Here is a 23,409-nt window from a genome sequence, read left to right on the forward strand (position 1 = left end):
TTGTTAAATTCCAGTAGTCACTAATTGTCAGGGAATCCTCTTGCAAAGAAATTGTTGGTTGCTGAGTACTGATAATGTATACAGGAGAACCCGAAATCACTTCAATGAAAAAAATGAAGACAGTTAAAGAAAAAAAAAATCTAGAAAAATTGGAGCACCCTTTTTATGTTTTATGTTTGCTATACTGGGTACTTTATAAGGAAAAAAGTTATTTTCCACAGCTCTGGAGGCTGGGAAGTCCAATATAAAGGTGCTCACATATGGCAAGAACCTTCTTGCTGCATCATCCCATAGCAATGAAGTGAGAAGACAAGAGTAGACAAGTTATAAAACAGCCTTCAGCCCTGTTATAATCTGCATGAACCCATTCATGAGTGTGGAGCCCCCGTGACCCAAACACATCCAGTTTGCCACAGCATCCTTGTCCCGTCCTTGTGGAAAGAATGCATCCTGTGCAGCAGTTCAGGACATTTCCAATCCTATCAAACCTACCATTCTTGGTTAGCATGTGCTTTTTTTTTTTTTTTTTAATCTAAGTTTACTCTGACAACTGAAATAACTGATCAACCATACTGTTATAATAATTACTAGCGGACTGCCCCCTGGTGTTACAGCATTGAGTTCTGAGGCACAACAATCCTTAACAATAAGAAATTAAATTATTACTGAATGACTCAAGCACTAATAAACCAAAATTAGTACAATTTTTGTGGGAAGAAAACTTTTGTTTGACCTAAAAATACTCCATGAACTCACAAACTTACATCACTTCTCAGGAGAAATTTGAGTCTATCCTTTGACCTCATTAGGAATCTGATGTATTTTCCCTGGTCTCAGCAGTTCATGAGGCAAGTTTTAGCTTTAGAGGACACATGTTAACAGGCTTTCTTGTATAGGCAAATCTATAAACCCACTTAGAATAGACTATGGGAAATGGGGAAAAAATGTTTCTAAATTCTTCTGATGTTTTTCCATAAATGTTCAGTCTTCCTAAATGATGCAGAAAGATTAGAAAAGAAAAAGGGCATATACCTTGAAAGCTTAAAATTATGAGGATGAAAAAGCTAAACCACTCCAAGGACTTAGAAGTGGAAACACATTTAATCAGCTTGCCTCATCATGCCAGCAAATGTGACTTTGCATTTAAGCAGTGACTTTTTTACACTCACCCTTTTAAGCTTGAATTCAGATTTCCTCACAGGAAAGGCTTTTGTTTATTTCTGAAAAGAAGTTAGTGATGAATGGTGTACTCCATTTTTATTTTCCCCAAAGTCTTCCAGTCCTTCTAAAAGAGAACATGTTATGTTTTTATTTACTAAATATTAAGCTGGTTAACAGCAAATGAATCTTTCTCCCACCACAGTGTATTCTTTTCATTCTCTTCACATACCGGTTACAGTTTATCTTGTGAAATTAAGTTTGCTTTCAAACTAGAATACAGGGAAATAGTGCAGTTTTTTCTGGTCCAGTGACCACAACCCAAATCAGCTAATTAAGGACCATTCAACTGACCACTGGTTCTATCATTAGCTTTTTTGGGTAGCCAATTCCCTGGCTCCCTATGCTCTATATGAATTAAAACATTCCCTATTCTGTGGATGAGGATGACAGCAATACCAACCTCTGAGGACCATTTTGAGGATTATATAAGAGGCAGCATACAAAGCAGGTAGCACATGTAAAAGCTCTTTAAATTTTAACTACTATTATCATTATCCTATAAAAAGAAATGAAAAAGAAATGCAGAAACAGAATAGGCTTAGGATCTGAAAGGGCAGAGCAAACAATGGAAAAGAGCAATAGCAGTTTGTTATAGGAAAGAATGTGGTGGGACAGACCAGGCTGCTTCAATGTGTTTGAGTGTCCCAGTCCCGGGTGGTTTTACAGTAGACAGGAAAAGAGCTCTGAAATTACCAATCAGGAACATTTACATTCAAAGAAATCAAGTACATTAGGAGAACTGCACGTTAGCAATTGGCAAATTTTCCTGTTCTCACAAAATCAATGGACTAGTAACTACTGCAAATGACAGTTTCAGTGCCAATCCTTAGTAAATTTCCAGAATCAATTATCAAATAAATGGTTTATTAGTAAAAGAAAAATGAATTAACCTTTAGGGAGCATCAATGCTTCCTCAGACTAAGGCATATTAAAATACTTGGTATAGAATTACTTTATTCAAGATTAGGAAAATATCAGAGAGAAATGTATCATTGCTTTATCAAAATAGTAATTAATTAGGAATTTCATAGATATCTGTGACTTAAAATAATACCAAACCAAAGACTGCAGTTGATTATCAAACTTCAATGGGATGCTTAGTAATTTGGTATGAGTTTCTACCATTGATCATCTTGTTTTACGACAGTTTTATCCATGCCCTGATAAAGATAGTAAATGCACCTTAATGTTCAATTAATTTAACTAAAAACATTAAGTAATAAAACAGTATTAATGCTGTAGAGTATAGTAGTGAGCCAAACAAAGTTTCTATTATTACGGAGCATGCAAACCAATTGAGAGAGGCAGACAACAAATAAGGACGCAACCTGCATATAGAATGTCAAATGATTTTTTTTAAAAGGAAAAAGTAAACGGAACAAGGTGATAGAGTGTGCCGGGAGGAAGGTACATGTTTATAAAGCATAATCAAAGCTGGAATATCTGATAAGAAAATAATAAGTGGAGACATAAATGCCACAAAGTCGAGAATAACTAGTAGATAATCGATCTGGTTTCTAAATTACCCTAGCAGGTTGAATACTGGAAAATGTAACTATAGTAAGTACATAACACAAGACTTTTGTGTTTTAAGTTGATTTTCGGAAGTAAATGAGAAAAATTATATTTTCTAACAATTCACAAGATAAGTATATATGAGTGCTATTTCTTTTAAAGCTATTTGCTTTATCATTTTAATTTTCCAGTTTTGTTCAGTTATAATTGATGAATAAAGTTGTATGCATTTATAGTGTTCAACAGGATGTTTTGATATATGTACACATTATAAATGATTACCACAATCAAGCTATTTACATATCTGTTACCCCACGGTGTTATTTGTGTGTGTGTATTTACGGTGAGACCATTAAGATCTATTCTATGAGCAATTTTCTATGAGCAATTCTGTTGTGGAGGAAAATAAATTCTCTCCCATCAGGGATCTTCAGTTGTGTGTAAGAACTAAGTTAACAAAAGATAGATTAAAAGGAAAAAAGGACACATATTTCATGAGTTTTTGCATGTACATGGAGATCTTCACAATCCAAAGAAATGGTCAAATCAGAAAACTCATACACTTTAGACAATGAAACAAAAAAGAAACTGTGAAGAAATGACAAGACAAAGGCTTAGAGACAATAACTGGGGAAGTCATGAGAAGACGTGGGGGAAGAGGAAAAACCAGACAAAGGTGGAGACTATTTTAGAAAATACACTTTTCAAGTCCATTTCAGTACGGGTGTTCTCTTTCTGGCACAAAGCGGGAATCAGTCCTGGGGAATTTTATGGCCTGCTTCAGGTAGAAAAAGGGCAAGTCAGAAAGCCCTTTCTACATCTGCCTTCATCTCAGAGTAATCAAAATGCCAAGTTGCCATATTAACATTTGCTCTTCCATATTTAACATAGTATTATTAATCATAGTCACCTTGCTGTATAATAAATGCTCCAAATTTATTTGTCCTATTTAACTGAAACTTTGTACCCTATGATTAACTTCTCCCTTTCTCCCAACTCCCAGTTCCCAGAAATCACCATATCGTTCTTTGCTTCCATATATTCAAATTTTTTAAATTCCACACATAAGGTGAGATCCTGGGGTATTTGTCTTTCTGTGTCTAACTTGGTTTACTTAGTATAATGTCCCAGTTTCATCCATATCATTACAAATAGTAGAATTCCCTTATATTTTAGGTTGAACAGTGTTCCAGTGTTTACATACACCACTTTTACTTTATTCATTCATCCTTTAATGGACACTATTATCCAAATACTATAATACAAATTATAGTATTTGGATAATACTATAATGAACATGAAAGTGAGACTGTCAGGGACACCCACTGCATGAAAAACAGGATTAAGAATAAGGGAGTAAAATCTCTTGGGACAGGGAGCAGGAACAAGACAGCCATGCTAGCTTTCAGTCTTAAGAGGTTAAGAGACACACTGGAAAATGAGGAGTTAAAAAGTGGATCAATCTTCAAGGCTATGGAATTAAGATAACACACCAGGAGATGGGAAGTTAAGTAGGATCAGCCTTCTGAGACTATGTGGTCAGCAGAAAGGCCAGGAAGCCAGAGTCAGACAAGACAAGGTCAATAAATTCAAACCCTGTAAGACAGGACAAGGGATTGATTGCCCTATTCTAAAAATAATATTGGGTACTTTCTCTGATGATAAGGGGCAAATTTCAGGTGGTAAGGGGCAAACACATAAGTGGAATAATCACTAAAGTAACCTTTACTTTATTAGCATAGTAAAAACCACGGAAGGATGGAATACAACTCTGGTAGAGCACTTGCCTAGCATGTGTGAAGCCCTGGGTCTGATCCACAGCACTGTGAACAACAACAACAAAAATGACCCTGAAACACACACCCCTTAGTGGAGACTTCAGATGGTAACAAGACCCGCATCAAGTAATATGAATAGATGAATAGACTGGGTCCCCGAGTTAGCCCTGAATCCCTGTCTCCATATGTTGTCTCCCTTGTGCTCCAGTATGAGAATAAGAATAAAGAGACTTGTTTCTGTACTGGTTGTGCTTTCTCTGATTCCTCTGATGGACATAAGAGTGCACCCAGCTGGTAACAAGAAGGAGGCTATCTCTTTGACATACAAATTTCATATCACTAGATATAAAATCAAAAGTAGAATTGCTAGATATTATGGTAACTTCTATTTTTTAAACTTTTTTGAAGAAACTTCATACTGGGGGGGGTTTCAAGATGGCGGCCTAGAGGGTGGCTGCATTTCGTGTTGCTCCAGGACTCAGGATTCAAGAGAGGAGATATTGGGACGCTTGGGACCAACTCAAAGCAGCCGGCTGACTCTCACCCCCTGGGGGGGCATCCCGGATGGGACGGGGGTCCCGGAACACAGGAAACTTTGTGAAGTAGAACTGCCGGCGAGACGCCCCTCCCCCCGCTGGAGCAGTGAACTCGGACAGCTGGGAGCGCCATAAAGGAGGCCGCTCGGCACAGCGCTGGGACTCGGAGCAGCCAATGGGGCTCCGGCGGCTGCCCGGGGGAGGAGTGGCGGGGAGAACTGTGTGGACTCAGGACACTGGGGCCTGCCCTGAGGAGGAGGAGAGGAGCGTGGCCACTTGGATTCGGAGAGACTGCACCAGAGCTGTAGGCGGTTGCCAGAGGAGAAGCTGCGCGGCGAGCTGTTTGGAATCAGAACGACGCTTCTGAACACCGGAGCCTGCCCTGAGGACGAGGAGGAAGAGGAGCGGCCGCTTGGATTCGGGTGACTACACCGGAGCTACAGGCGGTTGCCAGAGAAGGGGCTGCGTGGCGAGCTGTTTGGACTCTGACCACTTCTGAACCCCGGGGCCTGCCTGGAGGAGTAGGAGAAGGAGGAGAAGGAGCGCGGCGGGTCCTTTGGACTCGCAGTGACTGCATTAGCGCTCCAGGCGGCTGCTCAGAGGAGAAGGCGAGTGGTGAGTTGTTTGGTCTTAAAGTGACAGCTCCTGAACACAGGGGGGCTGCCTGGAGGAGAAGCGTGGTGGGACGCTTGGTCTTGAGTGGCCGCACCTGAGCTCCAGGCGGTGCCCAGAGGACCCGTGCAGCGGGTCACGTGGATTCAGAGCCACTCAGAGGGACTGCTCCTGAACACCCGGGGGGTTATCTAGAGAAGGAGGAGGAAAGGGGAGGGTCACTTCCACTCGGAGTGATTGATTGCCCCGGGCTACGGGTGGTTGGTGGGAGGAGGAGGCACGAAGTGAGTTTCTTGGACTCCTAGTGACCGCACCGGCATACTGGGTGGCTGTCTGGAGAAAGAGGCCTGTGGCGGGTCTCTGGGACTCAGAGCGATTGTTCGGGGCCACAGGTGGCTGCTCAGAGGAGGGGCCACGCAGCCAGGCGATTAGGTGCAGAACAGGGTCCCAGGATCTAGGAGGCTTCTGGGTGGAAGAGCCGCACAGAGACAGGCTTAGGGTGGAGCGAAGGTTCCAGGCCTATGGGCACATTCTCTGAGGAGGGGCAGCCTAAGGAGATTCATCTGCGAAGGGTGAGGCTCCCAGGCCCAGGAGGTAGGGCCGGGCCCCTGGAAACTTTGCAGAGGAAGGCAGCCCAGCCCAGGCAGTAGCTGTAAATTGAGGGGAACCTCTAGGAAGAAACTGACCAGCGAGACCTCCCCACTGGGTGAGTCTTCCCTGCCTGGTGAGGTTTCCCCACAAGGACGGTAAAACCAGAGACACAGGCCCAAACAGGCCTTGCCTCAGCCCACAGCCGAGGTCCCCTTTGGATGACCATTGGTCAACAAGTGGAGGCACCTCTGCCCACTAGCAGGGAATATACCCCACCTGAAGGCCACCACTCCTAGAGAGGCAGCTTCCTTGTGGAGCACCGCATTATCAACTTCCTCCAAGACTTCAGCCTACTGAAGGCTAAGAGGGGATATATATAGAAATCTTCAGGGACATTGTAAATGAACAGAGGAAATCTGCAATATCTCAGCGGTCCACTGATATCTGAACAATATGAGAAAACAAGGAAAGAAAATGCTGCAAACAAATCTAGATGTTACATCAATAAAACCCAATGACAGCATGGCAGAAGAAATGACAGAAAAGGAGTTCAGAATGTACATAATTAAAATGATCAGAGAAGCAAACGATGAGATGAAAGAGCAAATGCAAGCATTGAATGATCGCACCAATCGACAGTTAAAAGAGCAAATACAGGAAGCAAAAGATCATTTCAATAAAGAGTTAGAGATATTGAAAAAAAACCAAACAGAAATCCTTGACATGAAGGAAACAAACCAAATTAAGAACTCCATAGAAAGCATATCCAATAGGATAGAACACCTGGAAGACAGAACCTCAGACATTGAAGACAAAATATTTAACCTTGAAAACAAAGTTGAACAAACAGAGAAGATGGTAAGAAATCATGAACAGAATCTACAAGAACTATGGGATATCATGAAAAGGCCAAATTTAAGAATTATTGGGATTGAGGAAGGTCTAGAGAAACAAGCCAAAGGAATGAACAACCTATTCAATGAAATAATATCAGAAAATTTCCCAAATCTGAAGAATGAAATGGAAAATCAAGTTCAAGAGGCTTACAGGACTCCAAATACACAAAATTACAACAGACCCACACCAAGGCACATTATAATGAAAATACCGAACATACAAAATAAAGACAGAATTTTAAAGGCTGTGAGAGAAAAGAACCAAATTACATTCAGGGGGAAACCAATACGCATATCAGCAGATTTTTCAATCCAGACCCTAAAAGCTAGAAGGTCCTGGAACAACATTTTTCAAGCCCTGAAAGAAAATGGATGCCAACCAAGAATCTTATACCCAGCAAAACTTACCTTCAAATTTGACGATGAAATAAAATCCTTCCATGATAAACAAAAGCTAAAAGAATTTACAAAAAGAAAGCCAGCATTACAGAACATTCTCAACAAAATATTCCATGAGGAAGAGATGAAAAACAAAGAAGCAAATCAGCAAAGGGAGGAATTATCCTAAAGGAATTGTCAAATAAAGGAGGAAACAAGTTGTGTCAAACAAATAAATAAATAAAATTTTAAAAATGAACCAAATGACCGGGAAACCAAATCATTTCTCTATAATAACCCTGAATGTTAATGGCCTGAATTCATCAATCAAAAGACACAGACTGGCGGATTGGCTTAACAAGGAAGATCCAACAATATGTTGCCTGCAAGAGACTCACCTCATAGAAAAAGATACCCATAGATTAAAGGTGAAAGGATGGGGAAAAACATACCATGCACATGGACTCAGCAAAAAAGCTGGAGTATCCATCCTCATTTCCGATAATGTGGACTTCAAGCCAAAGTTAGTCAGAAGGGATAAAGAACTGCTTAAGGGAAGCATAAATCAGCAAGATATAACAATCATAAACATCTATGCCCCAAACAGTGGCTCATCTATGTATGTCAAACAAATCCTTCTCAATTTCAGAAACCAAATAGACCACAACACAATAATACTAGGTGATTTTAACACGCCGCTCTCACCACTGGACAGATCTTCCAGACAAAAATTGAACAAAGAAACCATAGATCTCAACAACACAATCAATAATTTAGACTTAATGGACATTTATAGAATATACCATCCAACCAAGAGTGAATACACTTTCTTCTCAGCAGCACATGGATCCTTCTCTAAAATAGACCATATATTATGCCACAAAGCTAATGTTAGCAAATACAAGAAGATAGAGACACTAGCATGTATTCTATCAGATCATAATGGATTGAAGTTAGAAATAAATGAAAGAGTAAAACACAGAAACTATTCCAACATCTGGAGATTAAACAATATGCTATTATATGATGAATGGATAACAGAAGATATTAGGAAGGAAATTAAAAAATTCTTAGAGGTAAATGAGAACAAAGAAACATCATATCAAAATCTCTGGGACACTATGAAAGCAGTACTTAGAGGAAATTTATTTCATGGAGCGCATTTAATAAAAGAAGTAAAACTCAACAAATAAACAACCTAACACTACAGCTCAAAGCCTTAGAAAAAGAAGAACAGAACAGCACCAAAAGTAGTAGAAGACAGGAAATAGTTAAACTCAGAGCTGAAATCAATGAAATTGAAACAAAAGACACAATACAAAAAATTGACAAAATAAATAGTTGGTTCTTCGTAAAAATAAACAAAATTGATAAACCTTTAGCCACACTAACAAAGAGAAGACGAGAGAAAACCCAAATCACTAAAATTCGGAATGAACAAGGAAATATCACAACAGACAGGATGGAAATACAAAACATAATTAGAAGCTATTTTGAAAATCTATACTCCAACAAAATAGAAAATTTTGAAGACATCAACAGGTTTCTAGAGACATATGAATTGCCTAAACTGAATGAGGAGGACATAAACAATTTAAATAGACCAATTTCAAGTACTGAAATAGAAGAAGTCATCAAAAGCCTACCAACAAAGAAAAGTCCGGGACCAGATGGGTTCTCAGCCGAGTTCTACAAAACCTTTAAGGAAGAGCTCATTCCAATACTTCTCAAAGTATTCCATAAAATAGAAGAGGAGGGAACCCTCCCAAACTCATTCTATGAAGCCAATATCACACTGATACCTAAACCAGATAGAGACTCATCAAGGAAAGAAAATTTCAGACCAATATCCTTAATGAACATCGACGCAAAAATTCTCAACAAAATTTTAGCAAATCGCATACAAAAACATATTAAAAAGATAGTGCACCATGATCAAGTGGGTTTCATCCCAGGGATGCAAGGTTGGTTCAACATCAGGAAATCAATAAACGTAATTCACCATATTAATAGACTTAAAGTCAAGAATCACATGATTATTTCAATAGATGCAGAAAAAGCATTTGATAAAATACAGCACCCCTTCATGCTCAAAACACTAGAAAAAATAGGGATAGTGGGAACATTCCTTAACATTGTAAAGGCCATTTATGCTAAGCCCATGGCTAATATCATTCTAAATGGTGAAAAACTGAAAGCATTCCCCCTAAAAACTGGAACAAGGCAGGGATGCCCTCTTTCACCACTTCTATTCAACATCGTTCTTGAGACTCTGGCCAGAGCAATTAGACAAACCAAAGAAATTAAAGGGATACGAATTGGAATAGAAGAACTCAAACTATCCCTGTTCGCTGATGACATGATTATATATTTAGAGGAACCAGGAAATTCCACCAGAAAACTCTTAGAACTCATAAGTGATTTCAGTAAAGTAGCAGGTTACAAGATCAATGCCCATAAATCCAACGCATTTTTATACATAAGTGATGAATCTTCAGAAAGAGAAATTAGGAAAACTACCCCATTCGCAATAGCCTCGAAAAAAATAAAATACTTGGGAATCAATCTCACAAAAGAGGTGAAAGACCTCTACAATGAGAACTATACAACACTAAAGAAAGAAATTAAAGAACACCTTAGAAGATGGAAAGATCTTCCATGTTCTTGGATAGGAAGAATTAATATTGTCAAAATGGCCATACTACCTAAAGTGCTATACAAATTCAATGCAATTCCAATTAAAATCCCAATTGTGTACCTTACAGAAATAGAGCAAGCAATTATGAAATTCATCTGGAAGAATAAGAAACCCAGAATAGCTAAAGCAATCCTTAGCAGGAAGAGTGAAACAGGGGGTATTGCAATACCAGATCTTCAACTCTACTACAAAGCAATAGTAACAAAAACGGCATGGTATTGGTACCAAAATAGAAAGGTAGATCAATGGTACAGAATAGAGGACACGGACACAAACCCAAATAAATACAATTTTCTCATACTAGACAAAGGGGCCAAAAATATGCAATGGAGAAAAGATAGCCTCTTCAACAAATGGTGCTGGGAGAATTGGAAATCCATATGCAACAGAATGAAACTAAACCCATATCTCTCACCATGCACGAAACTAAACTCAAAATGGATTAAGGACCTCGGAATCAGACCAGAGACCCTGCAGATTATAGAAGAAAAAGTAGGTCCAAATCTTCACCTTGTTGGTCTAGGACCAGACTTCCTTAACAGGACTCCCATAGCACAAGAAATAAAAGCTAGAATCAACCACTGGGATAGATTCAAACTAAAAAGCTTTCTCTCAGCAAAGGAAACTATCAGCAATGCGACGAAAGAGCCTACAGAGTGGGAGAATATCTTTGCCAATCATACTTCAGATAGAGCACTAATCTCCAGAATCTATAAAGAACTCAAAAAACTCTACTCCAAGAATTCAAATAGTCCAGTCAACAAATGGGCTAAGGAAATGAATAGACACTTCACAGAAGAAGATCTACAAGCAATCAACAAACATATGGAAAAATGTTCAACATCTCTAGTAATAAGAGAAATGCAAATCAAAACCACCCTAAGATTCCATCTCACCCCAATTAGAATGGCGATTATCAAGAATACGAGCAACAACAGGTGTTGGCGAGGATGTGGGGAGAAAGGTACACTCATACACTGCTGGTGGGGCTGCAAATTAGTGCAGCCACTATGGAAAGCAGTGTGGAGATTCCTTAGAAAACTTGGAATGGAACCACCATTTGACCCAGCTATCCCACTCCTTGGCCTATACCCAAAGGACTGAAAATCTGCATACTACAGAAATACAGCCACATCAATGTTCATAGCTGCTCAATTCACAATAGCCAGACTGTGGAACCAACCTAGATGCCCTTCAATTGATGAGTGGATAAAGAAACTGTGGTATATATATACAATGGAATATTACTCAGCCATAAAGAATGATAAAATTATGACATTTGCAGGCAAATGGATGAAATTGGAGAATATCATGCTAAGTGAGATAGGCTGATCTCAAAAAGCCAAAGGACGAATGATATCGCTGATAAGTGGAGGATGACACATAATGGGGGGGAGGGAAGGGTTAGAGTTAGGGTTAGGGAGGGGGGCAAGTATGGAGGAAGGAACTACTGTATAGAGGGTAAAGAGGGGTTGGAGGGGTGGGGGGAAGGGAAAAAATAACAGAATGAATCAAACAACATTGCTCTATGTAAATTTATGATTACACAAATGGTATGCCTTTACGCCATGTACAAACAGAGAAACAACATGTATCCCATTTGTTTACAATAAAAAAATAAATAAATAAATAAATAAATAAAAAAAATAAAAAAAAAAGAAACTTCATACTGATTTTCATGACTGTATCAATTTATCAGCAGTGTACTGAGGTTTTCTTTTCTCCAGATTGTCACCAATACTTGTCTTTTCTTTATCAGATAATGTCCATCATAACAGGCATGAGGCAGTATTTCACTGTGGTTTCAATTTGCAGCTCCCTAATGAATGGTTGATGTTGAACATTTTTCATATACTTTTGCCCAGTTTATGTGTTCATTTGAGAAATATCTATGCACATCTTTCACCCACTTTTTAAATTGCTTATTTGCTTTTATCTAGAGTTGTTTGAGTTTCTTATTTATTTTGGGTATTAAACCCTCACTAGATGTATGGTTTTAAAAGATTCTTCCATTTCCATAGGTTATAACTCCACTGTATTTTTCCTTTTCTGTGCAGAAGATTTTTAGTTTGATGCAATCCTTTTGTTCATTTTTACTTGTTGGCTGTGCTTTAGGAATTATATCCAAAACATCATTTCTAAGACTTATGTCAAGAAATAATTTCCCTATGTTTTCCTCTAGAAATTTTATTGTTTGGGGTCTTTAATCAAGTTGACTTGATTTTTATATGGTGTAGTAAGGACTGAATTTTATTCTTCCAATGTGGATATCCAGTTTTCACAGCACCATTTATTGAGGAGTTGATTATTTTTCATTGTGTGTTATTGCTATCTTACCAGGGTTAATTTACTGTAAGTACATTGATTTATTGCTGGATTCTCTATTCTGTCCTATTAGTCCATACATGTCTGTTCTTTGGTCAGCACATGCTGTTTTGATTGCTATAGTTTTATAGACTTTGAAATCAGGTAGCATGATACCTTCAGTTTTGCTCTTCTTTCTCAAGATTACTTCTGCTATTCAAGGTAATTTGTTGTTCCATGTGAATCTTACTTTTTTTTTTTCTATTTCTTTAAAAAGATGCCATTGACTTTGGATAGGGATGGCACCAAATCTGTATATCTCTTTGGGTGGGTTATGGACATTTTAATATTAATTCTCTAGTTGAAGAACACAGGATTTTTTTCCATTTGTTTAAGTCTTCTTCAGTTTATTTTATCAACATTTCATGATTTTTAGTGTTTGCATCTCTCACTTCCTTGCATCTTCCTTTGCATCTCTCCTTTCTTCTAACCATTGTTTTGATGCAATTGTAAATGGAATTGTCTTTATTTCTTTTACAAATTGTTCATTATTAGTACATAGAAATGCAATTGATTTTTATGTTGATTTTGTGATCTGCAAACTTGCTGAATTTATTTATTAGTTACAACATTTTTTGACCAGTCTTTCCAGATTTATATATATACATATATATAAATAAACAACATATATAAATATATATATGATCATGTCATTTACAAACAATTTTACTTAATCCTTTCTAACTCAGATGACTCATTTTTTTTTTTCTCTGGCTGGGGCTACAGGTACTATCTTGAACAAAGGTGTAAAGAGTGGGTGTTCTTGATTTTAGAGAAAAAGTTTTCAGATTTTCACTGTTGAGTATGATTTTACCTCTGGGCTTCTCATATATGACCTTTATTATGTTGAAGTACATTCCTTCTATAACAAATTTGTTGACAGATTTTGTCATGAAATGATGTTGAATTTGTCAATGATGTTGACAAATGCTTTTTCTGTATCTTTTGAGATAATCTTTCCATATATTAAGGTGATTTATTACATTTATTGATTTGTGTATGTTGAACCATTCTTGCATCTCAGGGATAAACCCACGTGATCACAACATATGATTAGTTGTGCTACTATTTTTTGGTAGTATTTTGTTGAAGATTTCCATGTTCATCAGTGATAATTGGTGTGTAAATTTCTTTTCTTCTGGTGCCTTTGCTTTGATTTGGTCTTGCTGGTTTTAAAATACAAGACTGGAAATATTCCCTCTTCTTCAATATTTTAGAAGAATTTAAGACATACTGATATTCATTCTTTTAATGTTAGGTAGAAATCACAAGTGAAGTGATCAGATCTTGGACTTTTGACAGGTGATTCTGTGGTTTTATTAGTTCATTATAACTATACGTAATAGTGGGGTTCATTTTAATAAAATCATACACACACAGAATTTAATTTGCTCCGTTTCAGTTCCCAGTACTTCCTCTTTCCCTTCTCTCCTCCCTCCCCTTGTTTTCCTTTCTCTGCTGCACTGGTCTTCCTTCTATTGCTTATTTTTTATTAGTGTTTTATGAATACACATAATAGTAGAATTCACAGTGACGTATTCATATATGTACACAGCATAATTAGGTCAATTTCATTCCACAGTTCCTTCCTATTCCTGTCCCTCCTCCCTCCCCCGCTCACCCCTTCCTTCACTCCACTGCTCTCCCTTCTATTTTCATGGGAATACCCCCTTTCCTTCCTTATTTTACTCTAGTTTCTGCATATAAAACATTCAACCCTTGACTCTCTGAGTCTGGATTATTTCACTCAGCATGCTATTCTCTAGTTCCATCCATTTACCAGCAAATGCCATGATTTTATTCTTCTTTATGGCTGAGTTAAACTCAGTGTACATACAAACTATATTTTGATTCATTCATCTGTTTACAGAAACCTGGACTGGTTCCATAACTTGTCCATTGTAAATTGCCCTACTATAAACAGTGATGTGCCTATATCACTATGGCGATATAGTATGCTGATTGTATGTAGTTTTTCTGTACAAAGGCCAAGAAGTGGAAGAGCTGGGTCCCATGGTGGATCAATTCCTAGCGTTTTGATGAATCTTCATACTGCTTTCCAAAGTGGTTGTACTAATTTGCAGTCTCACCAAAAATGTATGAGTACACCTTTTCTCCCACGTTCTTGCCAGCATTTATTATTATTTGTATTCTTGATGATTGCAATTCTATTTGGAGTGAGATAAAATAATGTAGTTTTAATTTGCATTTTTCTGATTAGTAGTGATGTTGAACATTTTCTTATATGTTGGCCTTTCATATTTATTCCTTTGAGAAATGTCTGATATCTGTTTTGGTCACTTTGCCCATTTATTGATTGGGTTATTCGGATCTTGGTTTTTGTTGCATTTTTATGTTTTTCTTTTCCCTTTGGTGTTAACTTTTTTGAGGTCTCTATATATTCTGGACATTGCACATACTATCAGAGGAGTATGTGACAAAGATTTTCTCCCATTCTGTAGGCTCTCTATTCATGCTCTTAATTCCTTTGGTAGGTAGAGTTTTTTAATTTGATGCTATCCCACTAAATTGATTCTTGGTTTTATTTCTTGCACTACATATAGGGGTCTTATTAAGGAAGGCAGTGCCTATGCCAATATGATAGAGTATTGACCCTATGTTTTCTTCTAGCAGTTGCAAAGTTTCTGATCCAATTCCTAGGTCTTTGATCCTCTTTCAGTTGGCTTTTGTGTAGAGTGAAAGATAGGAATGTAGCTTCATTCTTCTACATATGGATATCCCATAAGAATATTCCCCATAAGGAGGACAACTCTCTCTGTATTTCACCATTAGGGCTTGGAAGAGAGGTGATATGTGTAATGTGAAACTGTCCTTCCTAACTCTTTAGTGTGTCTTTTCTTAGTTCTATGCTATATGCAGTTACTATGAACTCTCACATAGATTCCTAGAATTTTTCAAGTGAAGGTTTTTTCAAGTGTGGATATTTGTTCGAATTTATATTTCTGTGATAAGATGAACACTGGGAAGTTCTATCTCATCATCTGTCTGATGTCCCTCCCCCAAAGCTTAACAGTTATTCCTGAACTATACACAAAATATAAAGTATTACTAGAATATAGTTTCAAAAGTCTGCATATTGCTTAATTTCCAGCAATAGAAGATTGTCATTCTTATTACAAGAATAAGCATCCCACTGTATTCTATTCTAAACAAACTAAATCAGTTTATACATTTCTTTATCTGACAAAATGTTTTTAAAGGGACATTAATAAAAATACAAGTACTTTCCAGGAGAGCATTTAAAATTGTCACACGAAGGAAAGGGCACAAATATGACTGAACTGGGGGTGTGTTTAGAGAAACAAAGAAAAAATATGAAAGAAAAAAGCAAGAACAATCCTTAAATATTTGAAATACTGACATTTAAAAGTAGATTTGTTATTTGCTTCTTCTAAAAGCAACACTAAGATTAGCAAATGTAGGTTTTATAGAGGCAGATTTCATAAAAATATTAGAAAGGACAATGGGGTCTTCTGAGGTGGTGAATTTCATTTTACTAAAGGAATTCATCTGTAGGAACACAGAATAAAATATCTTGCACTACTGAGGGAGAGAAGTAATTTTGTTCAGCCTCCAGCCATGGTGGTAGATTGTGGAGGTTGAGAGATGCTGGCTTCAGACTGCCTAAGTCCCATTTTCTGCTCTACTACTCACTTCCAATATATCTTGAGAAAGTTATTTGATACTTTCAAACCTCAATTTCCTCATCTTTAAAATGTAAGTAATAATTCAAATCACAGATTCCTCAAAAACAGTTTTAATCCAAAATTTTTCAAAACTAGAAACTCTTTTTTAAGTTTGAATGAAACTCATCTGGCGACAGAAACAGACCTGAACCCATGTGAATTTCTCACAATCATCTTTTCTTATCTAATGTGAACATTCATAAGTTTCTTTATAAAACATTGCTATATGATTATTAAAATCTCCCCAAGACCTTCTTGGAATGCTATATGTATATAAAATACACTCTTTGTCATCATTCAGAACCCAGAAAATTAACAATTTTTAGAATATATTTGGCCCTAAGGATTTCAGGAAGAGAATTGAATGCCTGTTTATCTATTACTCATAGGATTAAGTGAATTAATGAGTGAAGTGCCAAGAATAATGCCTGACATAGAGTAAATGCATGAAAAAATGTTAGGTACTATCACCAAAAAGATCATTTGATTATCCATGTTTCTTTTATTCAGAAAAAAACTGGTGAAAAGAAACAATCATTATTCCTGCAGCACACAAAAATGCAATTCCATGCACATTTGTAGTTTTAAACTATTTTAAATGGAGAGTTATTCATAGTACTATTATGAAAGATTTGAACTTCTTGTAGGTACTACACTCTTTAATTTTTAACAGTTGAAGAGTTTTAATGAAACTATTTTCATGGAAAAAGTCTAAACCATCTTCTGTATATGACCTGAATAAAAAATTTTTAGATCACATACTTACAATGATTAAACTTTGGAAAGCATTTTCATCCCAGATAACAAGCAAAATGAGTGATAAAATCTAGTGTATTTTTTGTGAAACACTTTGCTTTGTTCTTTGTAATTCCAAGAATTTTACTTCTTAGAGAACATGATTTTTATATGTGTAAGGAGGTCATATTAACTTTTAGAATTATTATTTTCATATTATATCTTCAACTAAAGACCTGCTAAAGTATGACTAAAACTTATAAATCTTCTCTCTTATATAGACCAGTATACCATTCATTTCACAAGGTTCAAATAAATGTATGGACTCTAAAAACACCTTTGAGCAATCCCATGGATTGTAAACCATCCAGTATGAAAAGGTTATTAATGGTCAATTGGAAAATAGAATTCTAGAAAAATCAGCATCCAGGATTAAGACTATAGGGTTAAGAGATACAGATATTAGAGTTCACAGTGCAAATCCCTGACTATCCTGTCCTCAAATGATTGATGACAGCCACAATGTTCAATTAGCAACATGGAATAATAGAGTATTACTTGTAGAAAAAATATTTTTGCAAAGAGAATGTACACTTTTTCTTATTTTTTAATACTATTTTCAAATGTATACATTGAACCAGGAAGAAGGCAGAATGATTCATGTCATTTTAATGCTTGTTGGTAAATATGTAATGAAAATAAAAATTGCATATATGTCTTTTTTCCATTCTCCACTAAATAACTTGAAGCTCATTATATTCACTGAGTCATGAGCCTAGGAGGAGAAGTAGACTGAAGCTGCACAGGACAGTGAAAGGCTGGCATTTTTTCTGTTGAATTTGAAGTCCCTTTAGGACATCCAATTGGAGAGTATTGTTAGAAACCTAATTCTTTAGTTTTATGTTTCCCCCAAAGAAGAATAAGTATTCAGGGTAATGCTATTCTGTCCTCTCACTTCTTCCTCAAACATCCTTCCATTATCATTACCATTTTGCCAACTTAGAGAAGTTTTGACAATTCATTAATTTAAATTCACAGAGGAGGGATGAATGAAATCAGAATTTCAGTGAAAATTCATCTGTTTTCTCTCTCTTTTAGTGACTCTGCCCCATGGAATAGAAAGATCACAACCATCTTTTCTGTCTTTTCTGTCACATGTAAGAAGTACATGTGTGTATGTACAGTGAGTAATATTGGTGGGAGAGCGAAAAAAGGAACCAGAGATTGACTCCTTCCCTGAAGTTAGAAGTTACCAAGAGTATCTATTGTAAAGCCAGTTTTATATTCCTATCTCCTGGCAGAATAATTCATTTCATTCACACTGACTTGCTATTGACTATTTTATTTTTTATATTTTGCTTTCTTCCTCTAAAGTTAAAAAGCAAAAAAAAAAAAAATTATCTAGAAACTCCATCTTTAAAAGATATATCTAATAGGTAGTTGAAGGTAAAGGTGTGCACCTATAAGAATAAATGTTTGGTAACTTGCAAATAAATAGCCATTGAAGTCACATGGTTGAAAAAGAGATTACCTAGAGAATGTGAATTTACAAAGGAGGATTTCTGAAAATAGAATTTGGAAACCACAGATGGCAAAGTATAAGACAAAAAATGGTCAATTTATTCAAGATGGAGAAATAAAATAGATACTAAAAGGACAATCAAAAGGTTGGGATTCCAGAAACAAAGTCAAAGTACTTCAAGAAAAAGGATCATCAAAGCCATCAAATGCATACACTAGCCCAGGACAAAGGCAGAATAATTCATGTTGTTCACACTGACCTTTTCAATTTGTATATAGCATGAATCCCACTTCAGAAGAAAATGGGATATACACTTGCCTAAAAATAAACAACTAAATTAAGGTTTCTATAAACCTATTTTTAAAATGAATTAAAGAGTTTTCCGTAGCAAGAAAAGCTTGACAGTAAAAAATATTGTCTTTAATTTGTAAGGGAGGTGATAGCAAACAATTACACCAAGCAGGAAACTCTAGAAAACTAAGCTAACTTTGAAACACCTGGAGAATAATTACAAATACTATACAAGAGTATGAAGACAGGAGACAAATATGTATTGTTATTACTAACATGATATTGTTGGGGCCCTAAGTTTTTTTACCTAGAAAAATTTGGGATAGTATGTAAGATTGTCTTTTTTTTTTTTTCCTCTTGTGTAACCATGTATATATTTAATCTGTTCCACATGTTGATAATAAATAAGAACTGAATGTAGTCTCTTAAATGTAGAAATTTAATCCCATTTATTTTTTCAAGCATTTAGTATTCTCGTAAATGAGAGACTAAATATACAAATGGACAATAGCCAAACCATATATAAAAACAGATTCCTGCCACACAATTTGTGAAGACCAGCTCAGGAAACCAACCTACCATCTTCAGTATCCAGCCAAACCAACAAGTAAAATCAGACCAAAATCAGACCACTATCCAGAATTTTAAACAAAAACCTTTTAATAATTAGCCCAAATGTGCAAGATGATTAATAACTGACGTTTTCTGATTTGAGAGTCACTTTGAATATAGGATGAACCCAAAGATATCTAGACCTGTTCCCCAGACCAATCATATAAGATGTGCTCATTCGAGCTACACCGTCTTCATCTTGCCCATACCTAAAGCTTTATTTTCCTGTGAAACTTTCCCACTTCTCTGTATACTTTCAATCTCTACCAAACACAAGGGTTATGGCTAACTCTCTTACGATGGTAAGTTTGGAATCAATAGCTTTTGCCTGTCCTCCTTTGTTCATTTATTTCTACACTCATAAATCTAAAATGCAAATGTTTAATATAACGATTAAACAAAATGTATCAAGTCCTAGGAAAGTAATACAATTTAGCCTCCTAACTACATATTTATTATTTCCTTTCATTCTCATGCACTTTTATTCAAAAAACAACCATTTGATTTTAGTTTATATGTACTTTATTTGCATGTAATCTTTGAAAATATCACATAACAATATATCAACAAAATATTCTTTAAACATTTAAAATTTTAAATTTTAAAAAGAAACTTAAAATGTATGTAAATTGTATTTCACCTTTTATTCATATTTACTATGGATTGCACACAAGCACAAAATTTTATTAAATTCCACTATACAAGCTCAGGCATTCACTTTATTATTTTCCTACATTCACCATTTCACTCATGTTTTCCTCAGAGTTAGAAATGCCTTTGTCTCAACTCCTGTGTCAAAATATACATAGCCCTCAAAATGCAAGTCAAATGCCTCCTTTTCATAAAAACTTCTCAGTTACTCATATAAAAATGATTTCTACTTCTCTTAAACTTCTATAATGCTGGTTTCTCATAAAATACTTTGTTATTCTTGATCTTCCTGGATTAGAGAAGTTCCTTGAGAGCTGTTTCACTATTGAATGCTAGAAATATGAAGACAAATTAGCTCACTTGTGCTTGAGGTATTACATTCTAATGAGGGTATTTATATGTGTGCTGTATAATCAGCAAAATTGTGATATGAGAAGCTCCACAGGATCACGAGAAGAGTAATGAATCCTATCCAGAAGAAGTTCAAATATTCTTTAAAGAGAAGAAAAATAGAGATGTCCAGTCCTGCATTCCCTCATACCATCCCAGCATCCCTTTCTCCAGTCTTGGGGTGACCCTGAAGACATCTCTGGGTAAAGAACTCTGATTCTCCAAGTCAGTGCTGATTTTACAGGGGAAGAAATCTGTCTCAAAATAAAGTAACTCTTATATTTCTATGAAATTTGGATATTAGAAATACAAATTCGAGTCTATTCAGTCATTTATTAAACAGGAAGAATATGTAGCCTGTGGTAGCTATTTTCTACTGTAGACATGGAAAAACAAAACAGAGAGACAAGAATGAGGCAGACAATAAGGGGAAGAGAAGAAAGGGCATTTAGCCCACAAAGAGAGAGGGAGAGAGAAAACAAAACAAAACAAAACAAAACAAAAAAACCCATTTGTGATTCCAGGCTATTTTTCAATCTGACTCAAGCCCTTCTGAGGCCTGACTGACTTCTTGCCCTTAGGTTTTGTTTGATAACCTTGTGTGTCCTCTCATTAAATTCACAGTTTTCATAAAATCTAGCTTAAGGTGATCTCTGTATCCAAACAATCTCTGACTAGGACGGTTTTGTCTTAAAGTATAAATAACAATTTGTCAGATATGTAAAGGGACAAGACAGGACACTCCAACAAAGGGGGAAAATGACAGAGATATGGAAATGAAAAGTTAATGTCTAAGAATGATCAAATAGGCCAAAGTAGTTAAATCATATGATGAGTGAAGGAATTGTTGATGCTTCATTGAAAATAAACTTAAGCTACCTTATTAAGGCATCTGAATTTTATACCAATAGCAGTGAAAAAGAATACATGGAAACACTTCAACCCAGATGTTAATAAGGGGGCTATGATTAAGGAAGATTAGACAGTCGCACTCTGGCATTAGTTGATATTATTCCTCTATTCTCTTACTACTGCCACCACTAGTACTACTACTACTGCTACTACTACTACCACAACTGCTACAACTAATAAGGGCACCAATGCTGATGACTAACGTATATTTAATACTTATGTTTTTTTTATTTTTACAGACTGCATTTTGATTTGTTGTACACAAATGGAGTACAACTATTCATTTCTATGGTTGTAAACAATATAGATTAACACCATTCATGTAATCATATATGTACATAGGGTAATAATGTCTGTCTCAGTTCATTATCTTTTCTCCCCCCCTCCTCTACACCATCCAAAGTTCCTCCATTCTTCTCTTACCCCTTACTGCCCCCCCATTATGTATCATCATCCACTTATCAGAGAAAACATTTGACCTTTGGTTTTTTGGTATTAATTATTTAACTTAGCATGATATTCTCCAACTCCATCCATTTACCAGCAAATGCCATAATTTTATTCTTCTTAATGGCTGAATAATATTCCATTGTGTATATATACCAAAGTTTCTTTATCCATTCATTAATTGAAGGGCATTCAGATCGGTTCCGCAATCTAGCTATTGTGAATTGAGCAGCTATAAACATTGATGTGGCTACATTACTAGAGTATATTGATTTTAAGTCCTTTAGGTATAAACTGAGGTGTGGGATAGCTCTCCCGAGTTCTTGGAGAGGGAGAATTAATATTGCCAAAATGGCCATACTTCTAAAGGCATTATACAGATTTAACACAATTCCAATTAAAATCCCAATGACATTCCTCAAAGAAATAGAAAAAGCAATCATGGAGTTCGTCTGGAAGAATAAAAGACTGAGAATAGTCAAAGCAATACTGGGCAGGAAGAGTGATGTAGGAGGTATCACAATTCCAGACCTTAAACTCTACTATAGAGCAATAGTGACAAAAACAGCATGGTATTGGCACCAAAATAGACAGATCAATGGTACAGAATAGAAGACACAGAGATAAGCCCACATAAGTACAGTTATCTCATACTAGACAAAGGTGCCAAAAACATACAATGGAGAAAAGAAAACCTCTTCAACAAATGGTGCTGGCAATATTGGAAATCCATATGCAGTAAAATGAAATTAAACCCCTATCTCTCACCCTATACAAAACTCAACTCAAAATAGATGAATGATCTACGAATTAGACCTGAGACCCTTCATCAAATAGAAGAAAAAGTAGGCTGGAATCTTTTATCATGTTGGCTTAGGACCACACTTCCTTAATAAGACTCCCAGAGTGCAAGAAATAAAAGTAATAATCAATAAATTCAAACTAAAAAGCTTTTTCTCAGCAAAGGAAACAATCAATAACATTAAACAAGAGCTTACAGAGAAAATCTTTTCCAGACCCACTACAGATAGAGCATTAATCTCTAAAATTTATAAAGAATTTGAAAAATTTTACACCAAAAATACAAAGAACCCAATCAATAAATGGGTTAAGGAACTGGGCAGGCATTTCACAGAAGAAGATATACAGACAATCAACAAATATATGAAAAAAATGCTCATCATCTCTAGTAATTAGAGAAATACAAATCAAAACTACACTTATATTTAATCTAACTCCAATTAGAATGGCTATTATCAACAACACAATAATATTTAATACTTATTATGTGCCATACAACATACTAATTCTCTCTCATAAACTCTCTTATTTCATCCTCATAGGAGCACAGAGCTAGAAACTATTATTATCTTTGCTGTATAGATAAGAACACTAGAACAAAGAAATGAAGATCTCAGCTTATGCCGAATATTAAATGATGTAGAGAAATGGAATTCCATCTAACACCAGAGTCTACACATAGAACTAATCATATGTTACTTTATCTCTTAGAGTTTCGATTTCCTAATGATCAGAGTTTGTTCAAAAATTGA

This window comes from Sciurus vulgaris (assembly GCF_902686455.1).
Source record: "Sciurus vulgaris genome assembly, chromosome: 5".
In the NCBI taxonomy this organism is placed as follows: Eukaryota; Metazoa; Chordata; class Mammalia; order Rodentia; family Sciuridae; genus Sciurus; species Sciurus vulgaris.